Source organism: Procambarus clarkii, chromosome 30, assembly GCF_040958095.1.
Source record: "Procambarus clarkii isolate CNS0578487 chromosome 30, FALCON_Pclarkii_2.0, whole genome shotgun sequence".
Lineage (NCBI taxonomy): Eukaryota > Metazoa > Arthropoda > Malacostraca > Decapoda > Cambaridae > Procambarus > Procambarus clarkii.
Genome location: NC_091179.1, coordinates 7,928,791 through 7,946,171, shown reverse-complemented (window position 1 = coordinate 7,946,171; position 17,381 = coordinate 7,928,791).

The window sequence follows — 17,381 nt, the reverse complement described above, 5'->3', positions numbered from 1 at the left end:
TTATAGCAGCGTTTATTTCCGCGTTGCTATATCCGTTGTTCACCAATACCTGAGTTACTCTTTCAAACTCTCTACTCACGTTGCTCCATTCAGAGCAGTGGGTAAGCGCTCGACGAATATAAGCATTGAGAACACTGGCTTTGTATCTTTGGGGGCACTCACTTCTACCGTTCAGGCATAATCCTATGTTGGTGGGCTTGGTATATACGTTGGTGCTTAAAGAGGTTCCTGTTTTTGTTATTAGTACATCCAAGAATGGCAGACTGTTATTTTCACTATTTTCATGTGTAAATCGGAGTACTGACTCTCTCTCTAGGTGTCTTTTTAGGTCAATTAGTTCATCTGAGTCTTTTACTATTACGAATATGTCATCTACATAACGGCAGTATACAGTTGGTTTTTGTCTGCTACTGAAGACCCTATCTTCGATGGTTCCCATATAAAAATTATCAAATAAAACTCCTAAGGGGGAGCCCATTGCTACTCCGTCTATTAGCAATGGGCTCCCCCTTAGGAGTTTTATTTGCTAATTTTTATATGGGAACCATCGAAGATAGGGTCTTCAGTAGCAGACAAAAACCAACTGTATACTGCCGTTATGTAGATGACATATTCGTAATAGTAAAAGACTCAGATGAACTAATTGACCTAAAAAGACACCTAGAGAGAGAGTCAGTACTCCGATTTACACATGAAAATAGTGAAAATAACAGTCTGCCATTCTTGGATGTACTAATAACAAAAACAGGAACCTCTTTAAGCACCAACGTATATACCAAGCCCACCAACATAGGATTATGCCTGAACGGTAGAAGTGAGTGCCCCCAAAGATACAAAGCCAGTGTTCTCAATGCTTATATTCGTCGAGCGCTTACCCACTGCTCTGAATGGAGCAACGTGAGTAGAGAGTTTGAAAGAGTAACTCAGGTATTGGTGAACAACGGATATAGCAACGCGGAAATAAACGCTGCTATAAGAAGACACTTGGACCGTTGGTATAATTCAGAACCTAGAACAGAAACCACAACACCCCCAATAAAATTATATTACAAATCTACCATGCACAGTGAACATATAAAAGAGGAAAGAATAATGAAAGAAATAATCCGTAAAGGAGTAAAAAGCACTACTCCTAACCAAAACATAAACCTGATAATATTCTACAAAACCAAGAAGACTTCCGAACTCCTTATCAAAAACAGCCCGAAGCCGACGGAGAACCCTCTGCAGCAGTCAAGCGTTGTATACATGTACACTTGCCCCCACGAAGGATGTAACCTTCAATGTAAGTACATAGGTATGACGTCGACCAAGCTGACGAGGCGTTTGACATGCCATCTTCAATCTGGTGCCCCTAGGAATCACATGAGACAAGCCCATGACATTACTCTAACAAGAGAAATGTTGAACAAGAATACTTGCATAATAGACAAAACCCAAGATTCAAGAAGATTACAAATTCTTGAGGCAATTCACATAAGAATAGAGCGACCTACCATGAACACCCAAATCACGGAACTATTTACTCTACCCACCATGAGAGTAAGGACAAGACAAGAACATATCGATGCCAACACAGAAGACAATGTCCAACATAACAGGCCAATTACACTGGATTAATCTTTGTGTTTAGATAGGAGATGCCTCGTATGGGCCAATACGCCTTCTGCAGCCCCTATGTTTATCCCTTATGTATCCCCCCTTGTTTTTCACCTTCATTGTATTATCACCTGACCTAATGCGGGTATAAAATCAACTAGTATTGTAAGATCTGTTCACTTGAGAATGAACCATGGAGGTTCGAAACGTCGTGCAAATTATACAAATAAGTGTAATACACTCTATAGTAAATCACTTCTTTTCTTCACCTTAAAAGTACGAAAATGAGTTTTGGAGAACTCCTATTCCAATTAAGCCCTGATGCTAAGAAAATAGTTAGAGGGATAGAAGCCCTAAACCAGATAATAATAAATACAGAATATGCGGTCATATTCAATGAAACATATATATATATATATATATATATATATATATATATATATATATATATATGTATATATATATATATATTCAATATATATATATTCAATATATATATATATATATATATATGCCAACAAGCCTGAATGGTCCCCAGGACTATATACAACTGAAAACTCACACCCCAGAAGTGACTCGAACCCATACTCCCACAACTGGTATGTACAGGGACGCCTTAGTCCGCTTGACCATCACGACCGGACATAAGGAAGTGATAGCCGAGGCTATATGAACCACTTCCCCGCCGGCACTCGGATGGTAATCTTGGGCATAGCATTTTATCAAATCACCTCATTCTTTGGGGCACACGTGAGGAACACAAATGCAAACAAGCCTGAATGGTCCCCAGGACTATATACAACTGAAAACTCACACCCCAGAAGTGACTCGAACCCATACTCCCACAACTGGTATGTACAGGGACGCCTTAATCCGCTTGACCATCACGACCGGACATAAGGAAGTGATAGCCGAGGCTATATGAACCACTTCCCCGCCGGCACTCGGATGGTAATCTTGGGCATAGCATTTTATCAAATCACCTCATTCTTTGGGGCACACGTGAGGAACACAAATGCAAACAAGCCTGAATGGTCCCCAGGACTATATACAACTGAAAACTCACACCCCAGAAGTGACTCGAACCCATACTCCCACAACTGGTATGTACAGGGATGCCTTAATCCGCTTGACCATCACGACCGGACATAAGGAAGTGATAGCCGAGGCTATATGAACCACTTCCCCGCCGGCACTCGGATGGTAATCTTGGGCATAGCATTTTATCAAATCACCTCATTCTTTGGGGCACACGTGAGGAACACAAATGCAAACAAGCCTGAATGGTCCCCAGGACTATATACAACTGAAAACTCACACCCCAGAAGTGACTCGAACCCATACTCCCACAACTGGTATGTACAGGGACGCCTTAATCCGCTTGACCATCACGACCGGACATAAGGAAGTGATAGCCGAGGCTATATGAACCACTTCCCCGCCGGCACTCGGATGGTAATCTTGGGCATAGCATTTTATCAAATCACCTCATTCTTTGGGGCACACGTGAGGAACACAAATGCAAACAAGCCTGAATGGTCCCCAGGACTATATACAACTGAAAACTCACACCCCAGAAGTGACTCGAACCCATACTCCCACAACTGGTATGTACAGGGACGCCTTAATCCGCTTGACCATCACGACCGGACATAAGGAAGTGATAGCCGAGGCTATATGAACCACTTCCCCGCCGGCACTCGGATGGTAATCTTGGGCATAGCATTTTATCAAATCACCTCATTCTTTGGGGCACACGTGAGGAACACAAATGCAAACAAGCCTGAATGGTCCCCAGGACTATATACAACTGAAAACTCACACCCCAGAAGTGACTCGAACCCATACTCCCACAACTGGTATGTACAGGGACGCCTTAATCCGCTTGACCATCACGACCGGACATAAGGAAGTGATAGCTGAGGCTATATGAACCACTTCCCCGCCGGCACTCGGATGGTAATCTTGGGCATAGCATTTTATCAAATCACCTCATTCTTTGGGGCACACGTGAGGAACACAAATGCAAACAAGCCTGAATGGTCCCCAGGACTATATACAACTGAAAACTCACACCCCAGAAGTGACTCGAACCCATACTCCCACAACTGGTATGTACAGGGACGCCTTAATCCGCTTGACCATCACGACCGGACATAAGGAAGTGATAGCCGAGGCTATATGAACCACTTCCCCGCCGGCACTCGGATGGTAATCTTGGGCATAGCATTTTATCAAATCACCTCATTCTTTGGGGCACACGTGAGGAACACAAATGCAAACAAGCCTGAATGGTCCCCAGGACTATATACAACTGAAAACTCACACCCCAGAAGTGACTCGAACCCATACTCCCACAACTGGTATGTACAGGGACGCCTTAATCCGCTTGACCATCACGACCGGACATAAGGAAGTGATAGCCGAGGCTATATGAACCACTTCCCCGCCGGCACTCGGATGGTAATCTTGGGCATAGCATTTTATCAAATCACCTCATTCTTTGGGGCACACGTGGGTTCGAGTCACTTCTGGGGTGTGAGTTTTCAGTTGTATATAGTCCTGGGGACCATTCAGGCTTGTTTGCATTTGTGTTCCTCACGTGTGCCCCAAAGAATGAGGTGATTTGATAAAATGCTATGCCCAAGATTACCATCCGAGTGCCGGCGGGGAAGTGGTTCATATAGCCTCGGCTATCACTTCCTTATGTCCGGTCGTGATGGTCAAGCGGATTAAGGCGTCCCTGTACATACCAGTTGTGGGAGTATGGGTTCGAGTCACTTCTGGGGTGTGAGTTTTCAGTTATATATATATATATATATATATGCAGTTTAATGCTTTATATATCAGATGCTGTGTGCTTATAAAAAGGAACTGCCTCGTGTGTTCAGCGCCAATAAGACCTATGCGGTTACCTTTATTCTTATGTTCAGATTTAGGAAACACCTGGGTAAAACCTGATTCGGTAACAGGGTGATTGATTTGTGGAGCCAATAATCGCGTAACGTTGCGGAGGTGCATTCTGCAGTTACCTGCATTTCTGCATCCCATCGTTCTAGATAGGTTGGTTATAAATAGGAGTTGCCTCGTTTGGGCCAATAGGCTTTCTGCAGATGCCTTTATTCTTATGTTCTTAAGGTTTTATTATGTTCTTTAGAATGGCGGGTAATTATGGGGTGACATTATTGAGGTGTATAAGTGAATGAATGTATATAACAAAGGAGATTGGTTATAAATAGGAGCTGCCTCGTATGGGCCAATGGGCTTTCTGCTTTTGACTTTATTCTAGCATAGTTGAGGCAGTTGATAGTGGTAAGGATTGTGATGTTGTGTACCTTGACTTTAGCAATGCTTTTGATACAGTGCCACATGAAAGACTGATTAAAAAAATAGATTCTCATGGTATTGGGGGTGCTATATTAAGCTGGATTAGGGCATAGCTATACCAAAGGAAACAATGAGTTAGTATTAATGGAATCAAGTCAGAGTGGGAAAATGTTGTAAGTGGAGTGCCTCAAGGCTCTGTCCTGGGACCTCTGTTGTATATAATATATACATAAATGATTTAGATTCAGGTTTGAGTAGCAACATTTGCAAATTTGACGATGATACGAAAATCGGTAGGGAAATTAATTCGGAGGAGGATTCACTATCACTTCAAGTTGATCTAGATAGGGTTTTGAAATGGTAAAGGAGTGGCAGATGCAGTTTAATGCTGATAAATGTAAAGTTCTGAGGTTAGGTAATGATGATAGAGTTACAAGATACGAGCTAGATGGTGTTGAGATTGCGAAGTCGGATTGCGAAAGGGATCTGGGAGTTATGATTAGTAAGAATTTAAAACAAAAGGATCAATGCATAAATGTTCGTAATAAGGCAAATCGGACACTTGGATTTATTAATCGCAGCGTTAGTAACAAGACACCTGGTGTGCTTCTCAAGCTATATCTTGCTCTAGTTAGGCCCCATTTAGATTTTGCAGTTCAGTTTTGGTCGCCATATTATAGAATGGATATAAATTCACTTGAACGTGTCCAGCGTAGGATGACTAAGTTAATTCCCCAAATTAGAAATCTTTCATATAAAGAAAGATTAACAAAGCTTAAGTTGCATTCACTGGAAAGGCGAAGAGTTAGGGGTGACATGATAGAGGTTTACAAGTGGGTGAATGGACATAACAAAGGGGATATTAATAGGGTATTAAAAGTATCAACACAAGACAGAACACGAAACAATGGGTATAAATTGGATAAGTTTAAATTTAGGAAAGACTTGGGTAAATACTGGTTCAGTAACAGGGTTGTTGATTTATGGAACCAATTGCCGCGTAACATTGTGGAGGTGTGGTCCCCCGATTGTTTCAAGCATGGGTTGGACATATATATGAGTGGGATTGGGTGGTTATAAATAGGAGCTGCCTCGTATGGGCCAATAGGCCTTCTGCAGTTGCCTTTGTTCTTATGTTCTTATGTTCTTAAATTGGATAAGTTTACGTTTAGGGAAGACTTGGGAAAATACTGGTTTAGTAACAGGGTTGTTGATTTGTGGAACCAATTACCGCGTAACGTGCTGGAGGTGGGGTCCCTCGATTGTTTCAAGCACGGGTTGGACAAGTTTAGACATATATATATATATTATATAGACATTTATTATAGACATTATTTTATATGTTTTATATAGACATATATACAAGTTTAGACATATATATACTAGTTTGCTTCGCAGAGGCTCAAAACTGTCAAAGAACTCTGTGGCTCATGTGGGTACTCACACATAACATAAGAACATAAGAACAAAGGCAACTGCAGAAGGCCTATTGGCCCATACGAGGCAGCTCCTATTTATAACCACCCAATCCCACTCATATACTTGTCCAACCCGCGCTTGAAACAATCCAGGGACCCCACCTCCAGCACGTTACGCGGTAATTGGTTCCACAAATCAACAACCCTGTTACTGAACCAGTATTTACCCAAGTCTTTCCTAAATCTAAACTTATCCAATTTATACCCATTGTTTCGTGTTCTGTCTTGTGTTGATACTTTTAATACCCTATTAATATCCCCTTTGTTATGTCCTTGTAAACCTCTATCATGTCACCCCTAACTCTTCGCCTTTCCAGTGAATGCAACTTAAGCTTTGTTAATCTTTCTTCATATGAAAGATTTCTAATTTGGGGAATTAACTTAGTCATCCTACGCTGGACACGTTCAAGTAAATTTATATCTATTCTATAATATGGCGACCAAAACTGAACTGCATAATCTAAATGGGGCCTAACTAGAGCAAGATATAGCTTGAGAACCACACCAGGTGTCTTGTTACTAACGCTGCGATTAATAAATCCAAGTGTCCGATTTGCCTTATTACGAACATTTATGCATTGAGAAGTAACGAAGTAACGAAGGAGGAGACCAGTAGTAAAGGGACCTCGTCTTGGAGAGTTGTGAAAGACAGGGGCCTTAAGAAGACTTTGATAAAGCCGCCTTCAAACGCCATAGCAACTTCTAATTCAATTGACGTTTTGGAGGACGAGTGCTGTGGTGAGACTGCGGATCGCGCAAAAGGGAAAGCAACGAAGAGCAAGGAAGCCCAGGCCCCTCAGAGAGTAAAGGAAGTACCTAAGCAAACCTTAGTTGTGGGAGATTCCCAGATAAGGTATTTGGATAGAACGTTTTGTGCTAGAGATAGGGGGAACAGGTTAAGGGTTTGCTATCCGGGAGCTGGCATTGGTGATATTATAAACAACATGAATGATATTATGGCTGGAAATGGGAACAATCCCATTATTTGCATTAGCGTGGGAGGTAATGATGTTGGTCGAGTTAGGAGTGAGGAACTGATTCAGAGGTATAAAACAGCCATAGAATTAGTTAGGAGCAAGGGAGGAATCCCGATCATGTGTGGCATTCTTCCAAGAAAGGGAGTGGGAAATGAATGGATATCGAGGGCACTTGGTGTCAATTGCCGGCTGGAAAGATATTGCAAATCAAATGCAATATCTTTCATTGACAACTGGGAACACTTCTATGGAATAATGAATTGTATGCTCGTGATGGGGTGCATGTATCGAGGGCTGGGGTTGTTGCTGTTGCAAACTCGTTCGAACCAGTGGTTAGAGGTGTTTGTTTGGGTTTAAACTGTTAGTAGATAGTGGTATGGGAATTGATTTGGAGGAAGGAGGTAATAAAAGTAGGTGTTCGTGGGAGAAAAGAATTAACAAAATGATCAGGGAAAGAAACGGGCCTCAAAATAACAATTCACTTAGGGTATATTTCACTAACAGTAGAAGTCTACGAAATAAAATAAATGAATTAAATGCTCTTGTCTGCACAAAAAAATAGATATTATTGCACTTACCGAAACGTGGATGAATGTAGAAAATAGAGAACTATTAGCTGAATATCAAATAAATGGATTTAAACTATTTCACACAGATAGATATATTAGACGAGGAGGGGGAGTAGCCATATATGTTAGGGACAATTTGAAATGTAGTCTCAAAGAGGGAATCAAAACTGAGCCACACACAGAAACTATTTGGATAGAATTAAAGGAAAAAGCAAATAATATTATAATAGGAATTATATATAGGCCACCAAATTTAGACAGAATAGAAGCAAAGCATCTATGGGATGAAATATCTAGAGCATCTAGATCTAACAGTATTTATGTCATGGGTGACTTTAATTTTAGTGGAATAAATTGGGTGAACAAAACGGAATAGTGAAGCAGAAGATTTTCTAGAATTAATTGACGATTGTTTTCGTACGCAACACATTAAGGAACCAACGCGAGAAAATAATATTTTAGATTTAGTGTTAACTAACAGGGAAACACAAATTAATGACATCGAAATAGGGAGTGAGCTAGAGAACAGTGATCACAAAGTAATCAGATTTAGCATAGGATAAAATAAACCTGTAGGAGGCAATTCTGTTAGAGTGCCAGATTTTCGAAAAGCTGATTTTAATAGCCTAAGAATTTTTTTGGGTCAAATAGATTGGAAAGTCTTGGGTATGGGGTGTGGGCAGGTCTTAGAGCGAGACATGAACCCAGCGATAGATGACTTAAATTGGGGATTTCGATGTGGATTCAATATATAACTTATTTAAGAATATTCTAAACAAAGCACAGGAACGTAGTATACCATACAAATTGAATAGATCGAATACTAATGACCCAAAGAGGATAACAAAGAATTTGAAGAACCTTATAGGTAAAAAGAGAGCTTGGTACAAAAGGATTAAAAATGGGGAGGTCACTTTAGAACAGGAATTCGTACAACTGGTTAGAAATGTTAAAAAAGAGATAAGGAAAGCAAAAAGAAACTATGAAGTTCGCATAGCAGGGCAAGCAGAGACAAATCCTAAAGGGTTTTTTCAGTTATATCATACTAAGACTAGGGAAAGGATAGGGCCATTAAAAACTGAGACAGGTCAGGTGCTGTTTGAGTCAGTCAGGTGCTGTCACAGTGAGAGGTTGTGTTAGCTGGAGCTCTGGAGTAACATTATTACTGCAATAATGGATTTATTTACTGCAGTAAATGATTTGGTGAGTTTGGTTGGAGCTCTGAGAGCAGAAATGGATTCCCTGCGGGAGGAGGTACGACGGCTGAGACTTCGAGAGGAAACGAAGGAGGAGACTAGTGTTGACGAGACCTCATCGTGGAGAGTAGTGAAAGACAGGGGTCTTAAGAAGACCTTGACAAGGCCACCTACAGACGCCCTAAGAACGGCAAATTCATTTGTCTTGTTGGAGGACGAGTGCTGTAGTGCGCCTGCAGCGAGGAAATCAGCGAGGAACGGCGGAGCGCAGGCCCCTCAGGCTGCTCAGAAAGTTAGGGCAGTACCGAAGCGAATTTTGGTTGTGGGAGATTCCCAGGTGAGGTATTTAGACAGAACGTTTTGTGCCAGAGATAGGGGGAACAGATTAAGGGTTTGCTATCCGGGAGCAGGAATTGGTGATGTTGTTGAAAACATGAATGATATTATGACGGGAAATGGGAACAAACCCATTATTTGTATTAGTGTAGGGGGTAATGATGTTGGGCGAGAAAGGAGTGAGGAACTAATACAGAGATTTAGGACAGCCATTGAATTAAGAACATAAGAACAAAGGCAACTGCAGAAGGCCTGTTGGCCCATACGAGGCAGCTCCTATTCTATAACCACCCAATCCCACTCATATACTTGTCCAACCCGTGCTTGAAACAATCGAGGGACCCCACCTCCACAATGTTACGCGGCAATTGGTTCCACAAATCAACAACCCTGTTACTGAACCAGTATTTACCCAAGTCTTTCCTAAATCTAAACTTATCCAATTTATACCCATTGTTTCGTGTTCTGTCCTGTGTTGATACTTTTAATACCCTATTAATATCCCCCCGGTTATGTCCATTCATCCACTTGTAAACCTCTATCATGTCACCCCTAACTCTTCGCCTTTCCAGTGAATGCAACTTAAGCTTTGTTAATCTTTCTTCATATGAAAGATTTCTAATTTGGGGAATTAACTTAGTCATCCTACGCTGGACACGTTCAAGTGAATTTATATCCATTCTATAATATGGCGACCAAAACTGAACTGCATAATCTAAATGGGGCCTAACTAGAGCAAGATATAGCTGAAGAACCACACCAGGTGTCTTGTTACTAACGCTGCGATTAATAAATCCAAGTGTCCGATTTGCCTTATTACGAACATTTATGCATTGATCCTTTTGTTTTAAATTCTTACTAATCATAACTCCCAGATCCCTTTCGCAATCCGACTTCGCAATCACAACACCATCTAGCTCGTATCTTGTAACTCTATCATCCTTACCTAACCTCAGAACTTTACATTTATCAGCATTAAACTGCATCTGCCAATCCTTTGACCATTTCAAAACCCTATCTAGATCAACTTGAAGTGATAGTGAGTCCTCCTCCGAATTAATTTCCCTACCGATTTTCGTATCATCGGCAAATTTGCAAATGTTGCTACTCAAACCTGAATCTAAATCATTTATATATATTATAAACAACAGAGGTCCCAGGACAGAGCCTTGAGGCACTCCACTTACAACATATTTCCACTCTGACTTGATTCCATTTATACTAACTCTCTGTTTCCTTTGGTATAGCCATGCCCTAATCCAGCTTAATATAGCACCCCCAATACCATGAGACTCTATCTTTTTAATCAGTCTTTCATGTGGCACTGTATCAAAAGCTTTGCTAAAGTCAAGGTATACAACATCGCAATCCTTACCACTATCAATTGCCTCAACAATGCTAGAATAAAAAGATAACAAATTTGTTAAACATGAACGGCCATTTATAAAACCATGTTGCGACTCAATTATTAATTTATGTTTTTCAAGATGAAGACGAATTTTATTTGCTATTATGGATTCGAGTAACTTTCCCACAATAGACGTTAGGCTAATTGGTCGATAGTTAGACGCAAGTGATCTATCTCCTTTCTTAAAAACTGGTATCACATTAGCAACTTTCCAAAACTCTGGCACTCTGCCTGACTCTATTGATTTATTAAATATGGTTGACAGTGGGTCACAAAGCTCCTCTTTGCATTCTTTAAGCACCCTGGCAAACACTTCATCCGGCCCTGGGGCTTTGTTTGGTTTGAGTTTTACTATTTGTTTAAGAACATCCTCCCTGGTAACTGTTAAACTCGTCAACCTGTCCTCGTCCCCACCCACATAGACTTGTTCGGCTGAAGGCATATTGTTAAGTTCCTCTTTAGTAAATACAGATACAAAATATTTATTTAAAATACTACTCATCTCTTCATCACTATCTGTTATTTGACCTGTCTCAGTTTTTAATGGACCTATCCTTTCCCTAGTCTTAGTACGATATAACTGAAAAAACCCTTTAGGATTTGTCTTTGCTTGCCCTGCTATGCGAACTTCATAGTTTCTTTTTGCTTTCCTTATCTCTTTTTTAACATTTCTAACCAGTTGTACGAATTCCTGTTCTAAAGTGACCTCCCCATTTTTAATCCTTTTGTACCAAGCTCTCTTTTTACCTATAAGGTTCTTCAAATTCTTTGTTATCCACTTTGGGTCATTTGTATTCGATCTATTCAATTTGTATGGTATACTACGTTCCTGTGCTTTGTTTAGAATATTCTTAAATAAGTTATATATTGAATCCACATCGAAATCCCCATTTAAGTCACCTATCGCTGGGTTCATGTCTCGCTCCAAGACCGGCCCACACCCCATACCCAAGACTTTCCAATCAATTTGACCCAAAAAATTTCTTAGGCTATTAAAATCAGCTTTTCGAAAATCTGGCACTTTAACAGAATTTTCTCCTACTGGTCTATTCCATTCTATGCTAAATCTGATTTCTTTGTGATCACTGCTCCCTAGCTCACTCCCTATTTCGATGTCATTAATTTGCGTTTCCCTGTTAGTTAACACTAAATCTAAAATATTATTTTCCCGTGTTGGTTCCTTAATGTGTTGCGTAAGAAAGCAATCGTCAATTAATTCTAGAAAATCTTCTGCTTCACTATTCCCTGTTTTGTTCAACCAGTTTATTCCGCTAAAATTAAATTCACCCATGACATAAATACTGTTAGATCTAGATGCTCTAGATATTTCATCCCATAGGTGCTTTGCTTCCATTCTGTCTAAATTTGGTGGCCTATATATTACTCCTATTATAATATTATTTGCTTTTTCGTTTAATTCTATCCAAATAGTTTCTGTGTGTGGCTCTGTTTTGATTCCCTCTTTGAGACTACATTTCAAATTGTCCCTAACATATATGGCTACTCCCCCTCCTCGTCTAATATATCTATCTGAGTTAGATAGATATATTAATTCTATAATAATTGATAATTAGTTAGGAGCAAAGGAGGAATCCCGATCATATGTGGCATTCTTCCAAGAAAGGGAGTGGGAAATGAATGGATGTCGAGGGCACTTGGTGTCAATTGCCGGCTGGAAAGATATTGCAAATCAAATGCAATATCTTTCATAGACAACTGGGAACGCTTCTATGGAAGAAATGAAATGTATGCTCGTGATGGGGTGCATCTATCGAGGGCTGGGGTTGTTGCTGTTGCGAACTCGTTGGAACCAGTGGTTAGAGGTGTTTGTTTGGGTTTAAACTGTTAGTAGATAGTGGTATGGGAATTGATTTGGAGGAAGGAGGTAATAAAAGTATGTGTTCATGGGAGAAAAGAATTGGCAAAATGATCAGGGAAAGAAAAGGGTCTCAAAATAGCAATTCACTTATGATATATTACACTAACAGCAAAAGTCTAAGATATAAACTTAATGAATTAAATGCTCTTGTCTGCACAAAAAAAAATAGATATTATTGCACTTACCGAAACGTGGATGAATGTAGAAAATAGAGAACTATTAGCTGAATATCAAATAAATGGATTTAAACTATTTCACACAGATAGATATATTAGACGAGGAGGGGGAGTAGCCATATATGTTAGGGACAATTTGAAATGTAGTCTCAAAGAGGGAATCAAAACTGAGCCACACACAGAAACTATTTGGATAGAATTAAACGAAAAAGCAAATAATATTATAATAGGAGTTATATATAGGCCACCAAATTTAGACAGAATGGAAGCAAAGCATCTATGGGATGAAATATCTAGAGCATCTAGAACTAACAGTATTTATGTCATGGGTGACTTTAATTTTAGTAGAATAAACTGGTTGAACAAAACAGGGAATAGTGAAGCAGAAGATTTTCTAGAATTAATTGACGATTGCTTTCTCACACAACACATTAAGGAACCAACGCGGGAAAATAATATTTTAGATTTAGTGTTAACTAACAGGGAAACACAAATTAATGACATCGAAATAGAGAATGAGCTAGGGAACAGTGATCACAAAGTAATAAAATTTAGCATAGAATGGAATAGACCTGTAGGAGAAAATTCTGTTAAAGTGCCAGATTTTCGAAAAGCTGATTTTAATAGCCTAAGAAATTTTTTGGGTCAAATAGATTGGAAAGTCTTGGGTATGGGGTGAGGGCCGGTCTTAGAGCGAGACATGAACCCAGCGTCAGGTTACGTAAAAGGGGATTTCGATGTGGATTTAATATATAACTTATTTAAGAATATTCTAAACAAAGCACAGGAACGTAGTATACCATACAAATTGAATAGATCGAATACTAATGACCCAAAGTGGATAACAAATAATTTAAGGAACCTTATAGGTAAAAAGAGAGCTTGGTACAAAAGGATTAAGAATGGGGAAGTCAGGTTAGAACAGGAATTCATACAACTGGTTAGAAATGTTAAAAATGAGATTAGGAAAGCAAAAAGAAACTATGAAGTTCGCATAGCAGAGCAAACAAAGTCAAATCCTAAAGTTTTTTTTCAGTTATATCGAACTAAGACTAGGGAAAGGATAGGTCCATTAAAATCTGAGACAGGTCAAATAACGGATAATGACAAGGAGATGAGTAGTATTTTTAAGAAATATTTTATATCTGTATTTACTAAAGAAGAACTTAACATAATGCCTTCAGCCAAACAAGTCTATGTGGGTGGGGATGAGGACAGGTTGACGAGTTTAGCAGTTACCAGGGAGGATGTTCTTAAACAAATAGCAAAACTCAAACCAAACAAATCCCCAGGGCCGGATTAAGTGTTTGCCAGGGTGCTTAAAGAATGCAAAGAGGAGCTTTCAGAGCGACTGTCTACCATATTTAATAAATCAATAGAGTCAGGCAGAGTGCCAGAGTCACGGAAGGTAGCTAATGCGGTACCAATTTTTAAGAAAGGAGATAGATCACTTGCGTCAAACTATCGGCCAATTAGCCTAATGTCTATTGTGGGAAAGATACTTGATTCAATAATTGCAAATACAATTCATCTCCATCTAAAAACATAAATTAATAAATGAGTCGCAACATGGTTTTACAAATGGCCGTTCATGTTTAATAAATTTGCTAACTTTTTATTCCAGCATAGTTGAGGCAGTTGATAGTGGTAAGGATTGTGATGTTGTGTACCTTGACTTTAGCAAAGCTTTTGATACAGTGCCACATGAAAGACTAATTAAAAAGATAGAGTCTCATGGTATTGGGGGTGCTATATTAACTTTGATTAGGGCATGGCTATTCCAAAGGAAACAGAGAGTTAGTATAAATGGGGTTAAGTCAGAGTGGGATAATGTTGTTAGTGGAGTACCTCAGGGCTCTGTCCTGGGACCTCTGTTGTTTATAATATATATAAATGATTTAGATTCAGGTTTGAGTAGCAACATTTGCAAATTTGCCGATGATACGAAAATCGGTAGGGAAATTAATTCGGAGGAGGACTCACTATCACTTCAAGTTGATCTAGATAGGGTTTTGAAATGGTCAAAGGATTGGCAGATGCAGTTTAATGCTGATAAATGTAAAGTTCTGAGGTTAGGTAATGATGATAGAGTTACAAGATACGAGCTAGATGGTGTTGAGATTGCGAAGTCGGATTACTGAACCAGTATTTACCCAAGTCTTTCCTAAATCTAAACTTATCCAATTTATACCCATTGTTTCGTGTTCTGTCTTGTGTTGATACTTTTAATACCCTATTAATATCCCCTTTGTTATGTCCATTCACCCACTTGTAAACCTCTATCATGTCACCCCTAACTCTTCGCCTTTCCAGTGAATGCAAATTAAGCTTTGTTAATCTTTCTTCATATGAAAGATTTCTAATTTGGGGAATTAACTTAGTCATCCTACGTTGGGCATGTTCAAGTGAATTTATATCCATTCTATAATACGGCGACCAAAACTGAACTGCATAATCTAAATGGGGCCTAACCAGAGCAAGATATAGCTTAAGAACCACACCAGGTGTCTTGTTACTAACGCTTCGATTAATAAATCCCAGTGTCCTATTCGCCTTATTACGAATATTCATGCATTGATCATTTTGTTTTAAATTCTTACTAATCATAACTCCAAGATCCCTTTCGCAATCCGACTTCGCAATTTCAACACCATCTAGCTCGTATCTTGTAACTCAATCATCATTACCTAGCCTCAGAACTTTACATTTATCAGCATTAAACTGCATTTTCCAATCATTTGGGGTGTGGGCCAGTCTTAGAGCGAGACATGAACCCAGCGACAGGTGACGTAAAAGGGGATTTCGATGTGGATTTAATATATAACTTATTTAAGAATATTCTAAACAAAGCACAGGAACGTAGTATACCATACAAATTGAATAGATCGAATACTAATGACCCAAAGTGGATAACAAATAATTTTAAGAACCTTTTAGGTAAAAAGAGAGCTTGGTACAAAAGGATTAGGAATGGGGAAGTCAGGTTAGAACATGAATTCATGCAACTGGTTAGAAATGTTAAAAAAGAGATTAGGAAAGCAAAAAGAAACTATGAAGTTCGCATAGCAGAGCAAGCAAAGTCAAATCCTAAAGGGTTTTTTCAGTTATATCGAACTAAGACTAGGGAAAGGATAGGTCCATTAAAATCTGAGACAGGTCAAATAACGGATAATGACAAGGAGATGAGCAGTATTTTTAACAAATATTTTATATCTGTATTTACTAAAGAAGAACTTAACAATATGCCTTCAGCCGAACAAGTCTTTGTGGGTGGGGATGAGGACAGGTTGACTAGTTTAGCAGTTACCAGGGAGGATGTAATTAAACAATTAGAAAAACTCAAACCAAACAAATCCCCAGGGCCGGATGAAGTGTTTGCCAGGGTGCTTAAAGAATGCACAGAGGAGCTTTCCGAGCCACTGTCTATTTAATAAAATATTTAATAAATCATATAGACATATTTAATAAATCAATAGAGTCAGGCAGAGTGCCAGAGTCATGGAAGGTAGCTAATGTGGTACCAATTTTTAAGAAAGGAGATAGATCACTTGCGTCAAACTATCGGCCAATTAGCCTAATGTCTATTGTGGGAAAGTTACTTGAATCAATAATTGCAAATACAATTCGTCTCCATCTTGAAAAACATAAATTAATAAATGAGTCGCAACATGGTTTACAAATGGCCGTTCATGTTTAACAAATTTGCTAACTTTTTATTCTAGCATAGTTGAGGCAGTTGATAGCGGTAAGGATTGTGATGTTATGTACCTTGACTTTAGCAAAGCTTTTGATACAGTGCCACATGAAAGACAAATTAAAAAAATAGAAGCTCCTGGTATTGGGGGTGCAAAATTAAGCTGGATTAATTGGTGTAATTACGACCCTCTTCCTGTAAACCTACTCTAATTAAAGCTTTACTGATATCAGCAGTATAAGCAAAAATACCAGTACGGAATCGTAATAGCACATCATGTAGCCTTTGGGTTAGGCTAGGTCCCGTTTGGAGACATTCATTCAAAGACACACTGTTGGGCTTCACTTTAGCACTACAGTTGAAGACAATACGTATTGGTGTTGTCAATGAATCTTTCACCACAGCGTGATGAGGTAAATAGTGACCTATTTTCCGGTCATCATTATCAACAACCTCGATAAATTTACTGTTGAGCTGTTGTTGGATTAGTTGATGATACATGTTCAGTTTGTCTGGTTGCTTCTTCAGTCGTGTTAATTGAGACTGTAATTGTGAGGCTGCCATAAAATAATTAACTGGAAGTTGTGGATGATTCAACTTCCATGGTAGTCTCACCCAGTATTGTTTATCTTTATAGACAACTGTATCCAGATATTGCTGGTAAGTCCACATATCATCAGGGCTTGGTTGTTCAGGGATAATACCTAAAATGTCTAAATCCCACAGACGATGTACAGGTGGA